This window comes from Cervus canadensis, chromosome 19 (assembly GCF_019320065.1).
Source record: "Cervus canadensis isolate Bull #8, Minnesota chromosome 19, ASM1932006v1, whole genome shotgun sequence".
Lineage (NCBI taxonomy): Eukaryota > Metazoa > Chordata > Mammalia > Artiodactyla > Cervidae > Cervus > Cervus canadensis.
Genome location: NC_057404.1, coordinates 51,660,312 through 51,669,107, shown reverse-complemented (window position 1 = coordinate 51,669,107; position 8,796 = coordinate 51,660,312). Strand labels below are relative to the sequence as shown.

Sequence of the window (8,796 nt, the reverse complement as noted above, 5' to 3'; positions counted from 1 at the left end):
GAAGCTGATGCTTTCTCATTGAAACTTTCTGTACCTGTGGAAATCAATCAAGGATATTAAATAGCATCTTCCCTGTTGTACTCACTCCAGTGGTCATTTCATTTATATGATCAGGATACATGCACTCTGTTATTACCCCCAGGATGTCATTATTTTTAAATATGAGGAATTGAATGATAATAAGCTCTTTATTTCCCCCGAAATTCCATAGCTCCACATGATCAGAAAGTTCAGCCTTTTCAGTTATTTATTTGAAAGAGAAAAGGAAATGACTTCTTAATAATTGGATATATAAACTCTAAAGTCAAGTGGACACAAGATTCAAGTTCAGTTAATGCAGTGTAATAGATAATTCTCCACTTTTATTTTCCAAACTAAAGACACTACTGATTTATTTAAGCAGGGAATGGTTATGGAATTTAACATTTTTGCACTGAAATGGATTATACTTAATAAAACAACCATTAAGTTCTCTTTGTTTAGATCTTGGTCAAACCAGATTTATTATTTTTCCCACTTATATATATATATATTTATATATATATGTAGATTTGGGCTATGTTAAAAAGAAAGTCCTACAGTTGGTTTTTTTTTAATTTATTTTAAATTCCAGGCTTAGAAAAAATGTTAGCCAAATATTATTGTTTAAAAAAATATGGACTCTAATTCTTTCTTTATCATTTCCTGATCCTTTCTACTCTCTATCATCCTCAAGCTGTAAGGAGTCATAATATTTTTATAACTGCAAGAGAATTTAATCATTCAGTTGAGCATTCTTATAATTTTTTATGAAGCCCTTTGAAAAAGAGATATGTTATGAATACTGTCTCTAGAAAAACGCATATGCACATATAAAAAAACATTGTCCTATCACTTCAGGGTTCTCTGAATCCCAGGAAAAGAAGCCTTTGACCTAATTGAACTCTGTAATTTTATAAATAAATGAATAAAGTCACTAGGAGGGTACATTTTCCAGACAACCAATTGTATAGAGCATGGTGGAAACTCAAAAGCTATGGGTGCAAATACCTATTCATTACTTCTACAATGCTACTTTGATTCTCTGTGAGCATGATCCATACAAAAGTAATCATAATTACCCACGAAGTTTCAGCTGCACCAAGAGTAAGGTACATACAAGAGACCGGGGCTGAAGCACAAGGAGGTTAGCAGAAAGCAGTTTCTGGAGGCAAGCAGACCTGACGTACCTGTGCAGCTCTGGACTGGAGAACATCTGATACAAGCGTCATCTGCTCATAAGTGATAGCTCTGAAACCTACCTATAAAGATTTTTGGAGAACTACATACGCTGATAGATGAAAAGAGCTTAGAACGTAGTGGTAAATAAATAAGTTATCTAGTAGAGGAGCAGAATTACTATTACTAGGTTTTTGGAAATTACATTGGCAGGATCCCCTGACTTCAAGAGTCACTTGGTGGATTAGGTTATATGTAAACTTAACAAAGCCATTAACAAGCCCTATGGCAGGACCTCTACATTCCCGTCATAATATTTACAGGTTTCCAAGAATGGCACATTAAGCCCCTATTTTGGTTTGTGCCTAAGATGACATGGATGAATAAATCTGTTTTCTTTAAGACTCACAATTGTAATTTCAGAATCAGTTACCAGGTGAGCACTGTTATGGCTTTATACTATAGTTTTATGACCCATGCATCTCGTTCTCCTCATATGTTGAGATACATAAGAGCCATTGTAAACTAATAATCTATGTTTTTACTATAAAAAAAAAAAACCAGAAACACATTAAAGTCAACTGTTTTAAACAAATGCAATCTATGGCAAAATTTTATAGTTCAAACACTAGCTTTTGTGACTACAAGCAGATGTCGTCACCCCTCCATTTGGTTCATGTCAAGATCAACGACATTACACACACCGGGAGGGTATAAAGTGGTTTATTACTTACATAATTGAAGCTTTTCTAAGCAGAGCAGGGAGGCCTCCCAAGAAAGTCTGAAAATGGCTTCAATTGGCTTCAGACATCAAGGAAAGGAAGAGGACTGGGGTTTTTAATGCAGTTAGCGGGTAGGGCTAAGAGAAGGTTCCTATGCATAGGCAGGAGTTTCCATGGTTTGAATCAACAGGACCAAAAGAGGGAGTACTTAGGCTTGCTTATCAGCTTGTCCAGAGCTGAGCAAAGAGAAAGAGAAGGGTGGGCTTAGAAACTGTTAACAGTCAAACATCAAAATTGGAGTCAGTCTTTATTATACTATGTATGGTGAGGCATCATCACATTAAATTTACCATCATCAACACTTAACCATTCTCAATAGGTTATTTTAACCATATTGAGAGAAAACACAGAAAACTCATCTGGTGCCTAAAGCCTCCTTTGGAACAGCCTCAACTGACAGGGCCACCTAAGCCTATTCACCTGAAACTTAGGCTTCTTAGAGCACTGATTTGAGCATTTATACCAAGTTTTGCTTTTACAAATGCTTTAGCTACAGTTCTGCAAGAGAAAGAAACACCATTTGCAACCACCCACTCCTATAATTGGGGACAAAAAGGAACAGCAAAGAATGATGGCTGTGCTTGGCATATTTCTTCTTGACTATCTTTTCCTAATCAGCAACAGACTGTTCACATTTCAAGGATTTAAAGTTAAATATATTTAACTTCTGTACCAAACTGTATAGATTCATGTAAGTTTGTTTCTACTTTTAAGAACATCAGATACTTTTCTTGCTGAACATATTAAAAATAGCTTGCATAGCTGCACACCAAACAGAAGGCAACTGTGAAGAAGAGTGATAGACAATGGTTTCTTCCCACTGCGAGTTCCAAATGACCATATGGTGCACAACGTAAGTGTTTTAGGGCCTCAGAAGGGAGAAAAACCTGCTTGAAGTGGACTGAACGGGGCATACCCGAGAGAAGATTGAGAAAAAGCAAATGGAATGAGGAGGAGGAAATTTCAGATAGAGTAGCAGCAGAATCGACACAGGAGTAAATGTCCAACATAAGACCCCGGTCTGAAAGAGACAGATGTATGTGTGCCTGTGTTTTCAGCACACTGGCACACGGCTCCAGCATAAAATAACAGCAGAAGAGTAACTGGCTTTTTCTTACATAATTCAAGGAACATGTATATTCTTCACATTATAAAGAACACTGTTTTTAAAAAAAAATCATAGAAATCAGCTAACATCGCCATATCTGGCTCTGAAACAAAATTTATAGGGCCAAAAAAAAAAAAAAAAAAACCATGAGAAATATGAAAAGCTATTGGGATTCTGAAGGGGATTTTGAGACTAAAGAAATGCTATTGAAACTCTATGAGTGGGAGAGAGGGCTACCTGATTACTGAGCAGGCTCCCCTGAGAACAGTAAAATCTGTCAGGGACCACGTCTGTTTGAAGTCAACACCATATTGCTTGTGCTTAAGCTAGTGTCTGAAACATAGCAGGTAATAAATACATTTTTTAATGAATTAATAAATCTATTTTCTTGTGAACAAGTACAAACATCTTGGCACTGCATAATATTGAGCTAATGAAATCTTTTGCAGAGTATGGGTAGAGTTTAAATTCAAATCAAATCCTTTTTAAAATGGACTATGTGTCTGCAACCTGCCAGTCACCTTAATTAGATGACAAACTACTCCCATTAGAAGGCTACCCTATTCTGGAAAATAGTAAATTAATGCTATGATAAAGCATTATTCTGAGAAAATGTAATGTGTGAACATGGGAACTGTTGGGCTTAGTTTCAAGTCTAGAAATTCAGGTGTTCTGCATGTATCAGCATTCCGGCAAGCAGGGTTGCTATCAAGCAAACAGAAGACAGAAAGTTCTTTTCAACATGCCAAGTGGAATATATTATTACCAAAGGAAGCTTCTCCCCTTTTTTTTAGAATTATTCTTCACTAGAGCTTACCATTTCCTGTGAAATCCATAGACCATATATATTCATTTAGAAAATTTGAAGTAAACTACTCAAGAATACAATGAAAATGGAAACTCATAATCCTTTAACTCCAAGATAGCTGCCATATATATAATTATGCCATGTACATAATTATATATATATTTATTTATTTATCAAATCCAAAAATGAAAGTGAATCTACCCAATCCCTATATAGAGTCTTCCACCCACTCTCTTCCCAATAAAACTTGCCAACTTTGGCTGATACAGTCTATAATTGTCACATATTATTCATGGGGTCTAGGGATATTCATCAGTCACAATCCTTTTCACCAAAGGGGCTAACAAATTTGAGAAATACACATAGAAGCTACATAGGAACTAGAATGTAGTACTAACTTTATTTTCCAAAGTTCAAGTTTTCGTGGTAAAATAACTTTAAGAACACATCTTGACTGAAAGGCCAAAACAGAACACTTTGATTCATTTATTCAAAAAGCATTCAAGGGGCAGGGAGGAGTGGATTAGGAGTTCAGGGTTAGCAAATTCAAACTATTACATAGAGAACAGACAAACAAGGGCCTACTGTTTAGCACAGGAAACTATATTCAGTATCCTGTGATAAACCACAATGAAAAGAATATGAAAAAGAATAGGTGTGTGTGTATATATATATATATATGAATCACTTTACTGTAAAGTAGAAATTAAAACAACACAATATTCAACTGTATGTCAATAAAATAAATTTTCTTTAAAAACAGGTATGCCAGGAAGTAAAAAAACGAAGTACTGGGAACAGAACAGTTAACTTACATTCTCATGGAGTTTACATTCCATGGAAAAGACAACGATGAAATAACAAGTTGTATGCCATATCCAGACTTCTCTCGTAGCCCAGTCAGTGAAGAGTCCATTTGCAATGCAGGAGACCTGAGTTTGATTCCTGGGTTGGGAAGATCCCCTGGAGAAGGAAATGGCAACCCACTGCAGTATTCTTGCCTGGAGAATCCCATGGACAGAGAAGCCTGGCAGGCTACAGTCCATGGGGTCACAAGAGTCGGACACAACTGAGCGACTAAGCACACACATGCCGTATCAAGGAACAGGTATAAGGAGTGGTAAGGACTGCTATTTTAAGTAAGGAGATCTGGAAAGGCATCACTAAAAAAGGAGCATTTAAGCAAAGAATACCAGCATATTTGAGAGACTAGCATTCCAGGTAGAGGAGACAATGAATGCAAAGGCCCTAAGTTGACACATCTGGTTTTTGACCTCTGTCTTCCTGAACTGAATGGTTTTCCCTAGAGCTGGGGAACCACAGCCTACTCCAGTGGGGCACAGAGCGGCATCACAAGTCCTGGCCCTCCAGCTCAGCTGCTCAATCTTGTTTCATTCTGCAGCACGCTTCACAGGAACAAGAGCAGAGAAAGCGGATGTTTTACTTGTATTCTGATACAACAGAGACACAATGGAAGAATGTCTTTTTCTCCAGTCTCATCAAGTACAAAAAGATATCTCTCCTCCCACTGGAACAAGACAAAAACAGAGATAAGAGAGGAATCAGAAGTGACTCCTAAACTGATTAATTGAATGTGATTTGCTTTCCCTCTGCAGGTGGGGAATGAATAAAAACTGTCTTCCTTCTATTTTAAATATTATTTTATATTATATATCTTCTTCAGATATTGTAAAAGAGTTGACATCTTTATCCTAAGTCAGTATGAGTAAAATCTCTCTGTAATAAAAGAATCATTTCTACTATCTTCTCTGTGACCATTGTTCAACCATTTGCATTACTCAATTTTACTAAATAAACATGTGACTAATTCTCTACATAAAGAATGAAATTTTAGCAAAAAGCTATGAAAGAGTCCTATCCTGATGTTAACTGTTGCCCCCATTCTTTTTACAAGCAGAAGTTATTTTTCACCTTTTTGAGTGTAACTGAAAAGTGAGGGGAAAGGGAGTGCAGAGTCAAAGAATTCTCTGACTCTGGGAAGAGTCAGATGTGGATAAATTATATCCTTAAATCAACCTGGGAAGAAGCCAATATTGCTGACTACACTTTCTTCTCCAATAGGAATCTGAGTATGTCAGAAACAGGCATAGATGGAATGAATAGAGGCTCAAGTATATGTCCATTTTGATAATTTTGATGAAAAGGTAATTATCATTCCAAAATACCAAAGATGCAATGAACACATATCTCCAAGGAAACTCGCAATTTAGAATTTCAAAATGTTGAACAATTGTAAAGTCAATTTCCTGTACTAATCACCAGTTTTCATACAGATAAGTTTGGTATAATTCTGAACATCAAAGATGGTAGATAGGAAATTGGACTTCTCTTTAAACTAATGTAGTTAATTGAATCTAGTCCTGGAAGAACACTTACACTTGTAAAAAACACTTGAGGCTACATCATTTTATGCATCATTCCAGCTCTAGTTCTTAAGATAATTTTTTTTCAATAAAGGAAAGAATTAAAGTAATGTTGAAATATTCTGTGGACAGCAAATTGTCGAACTAGAAATGAGCCTTGTTCATTTCATTTTATGGAAATTGAATGATGTTCTCTCCTTAAAGTTACATTGAAAGCATGTAAGGATTTTCAGAAATCCTTAAAAAATAGCTGCTTAAGCACATATCTATGACATCTATGACTCCCTTTCTTTCCCTATTCTGTTAGAGACAGCTCAACTTGTATTTCAAGTGAAACTTATTCCTGAAAAGTAATAGGGCTCTCAAACACATCTGAAGCTTCTCCTCCAGAGAGAACAGGGCAATCAACGCCAGGAGAAGTTAGCATTAGAATGCCCCAGCCTACAGCCCCACGGGAGGACTGAGGTCCTGAGGCCTGGGAGATCTTCCTTCCTGCTAGGATCTGAACGAAACTTTGACCTCACAGCTGCTAGTGCATTCCAGCTCAGAAACCTGGATGGATTCCCTCAACAGACATAGATGAACCACCAGCCTGCTCACAATATATATGCTGTTGGGTTAATTTCTTGATCAAACAAGCATGTGCTGAGTGAAATAGTAAATCAGGGATTACGTGAAAATTTAAACATTAATAGTATTTGCTGATTGATTTTAAAGTGTCACATGAGGATCACAACATGGTTGGATTTTCTTACACTTCTTATTTTTGTTGTGGGTTACATACGGTGGAGGGGGACGACAGGGGATGTACTGTTTTCTTGTCAGGGAGTAGGTCCTCTAAAGGATTTTGTCATGCACTGTATGTATAGTTGTGACAGAATGTCAATAATCAGGATGTAGTTAAGCATATTTTAGTGGAAACTGTTGGAACCAACTGATCTCCTTCAGTGTAGCTAGGAGCCATTAGAGTTTTTGCTTGTCTAACAGCAAAGAAGCACATTCTGTATCCCTAATCATTTCAAATGAGTTTCCTGGAGAACCTGAAATGATTACTAAGAGTATGTTTGAGGAAACTCTCACCCAAACACATGAGTAGACAGAGAAAGATTACATATCATAAGAACACACTAATTTTAAGGAGTCAGATCCAGCCAAGTGTTCACAGCAGTGGTTACCATTGACGATATATTTAGTTGGAAAAATAAAAGACAATCTTGAATGACCTATAATGTAAATTCTTAAGGTTTTACAACATAGCACAGAGGAATAATCAGAGAACTACAAAATAAATAGTTTAAGGAAAGAGAAGTATGGTTTCAAAAATTTTAGTTTCAATAATGAAGCTAAAAATGCTGGAAATCATATTATTTTGTGGGAAGTCAAAGGAAACAAAGATAACATAAATCACAAGTCAAAAGATAAGAGATATGGAACTGATTCAGGGCTTTCTAAAAAGAGAAAGGGATAGCTGGGCAAGAAGAAATAATCAAATAGATAATGGAAGAAAATTTCCAAGTAAGAGAAAGTTTAAATTTTCAATATCAAGGCTCACTGAGTTTAAAACAGGATTAATTTCAAAGGAGGTAGATAAAGAATTTTCTGAAAGAGATAAAGAGAAAATTTTATAAGCCTACAGATGGAAATAATAGATTACTTACAGAAGAAAGAAAATCAAAACAGCAACAAGTTTCTCATGGAAGCTAATGCTAAGAAAATAGATTTCTAGAGGAAAGAATTATGGTCCAGAATATTTCGTCACAGCTTTTCATTCCTATACAAGACAAAAGACACACATGTAGGGACATGCAAGGAAGCTAAAATTCACCACTTTTATAATTTTAAGTAGTTGAGGAAGTTCAACAGAGTGAAAATTAAGGCAAACCAAACATCAATCGGAGTCTCTTAAACTGCTTGGGCCGCCATAACAAAATACCACACCAGGGACTTAAAAAGCAGTTTATCTTCTCACAGTTCAGGAGGTTGGACATCTGAGATCAGGTGGCCGCATGACTGCTTTCTTGTGATGGCTTTCTCCCCAGCTTGTCGAGGCTGCCTTTTCCCTGTGTCCTCACCCGGCAAGGAGGGAAAAGAAAGTAACCATCCACAGGCCAGGAAAGAGTCAGCACCAAACCAACCAACCACTCTGGAAGCTTTCTTTAGCACTGATCCAGGGCTTCCAGCCTCAAGAACTGTGAGAAAATGAATCTTTGCTGTTGAAGCCGCTCAGTCGGTGGTATTTTGTTACGGCAGACTAAGACAGCTTTTGGTACTGAGGATAGGGTGCTGCTGTAAGAAATACCGAAAAAGTGTGGACATGGCTTTGGAAACGGGTAATCGGTAGGGGCTGGAAGAGTGTTGAGTGCATGCTAGAAAGACGTACATTAAGGATGATTCAGGTGAGGTTTCAGGCATAAATGAGGAATATGTTATTGGAAACTGGAGGAAACATGATCCTTGTTATAAACTGGCAAACAACCTGACTGAACTGTGTTCTAGTGTTTTGTGGAAAGCAAAACT

General features: G+C 36.8%; 1 long non-coding RNA gene across 2 annotated transcripts; it reads right to left on the bottom strand.

The window, feature by feature from the left end:
- Positions 1–1,921: 1,921 nt before the first annotated feature.
- LOC122422287 lies at positions 1,922–8,534 on the bottom strand. Of its 2 annotated transcripts, none has more exons than XR_006263766.1 (3): positions 8,218–8,534; positions 4,711–4,858; positions 1,922–2,155 (listed from the first exon to the last, which is right to left on the bottom strand). It is a non-coding gene; the product is annotated as an uncharacterized LOC122422287 (long non-coding RNA). The 2 variants fall into 2 exon arrangements; XR_006263767.1 differs by having other exon boundaries at positions 8,249–8,534.
- Positions 8,535–8,796: the final 262 nt, after the last annotated feature.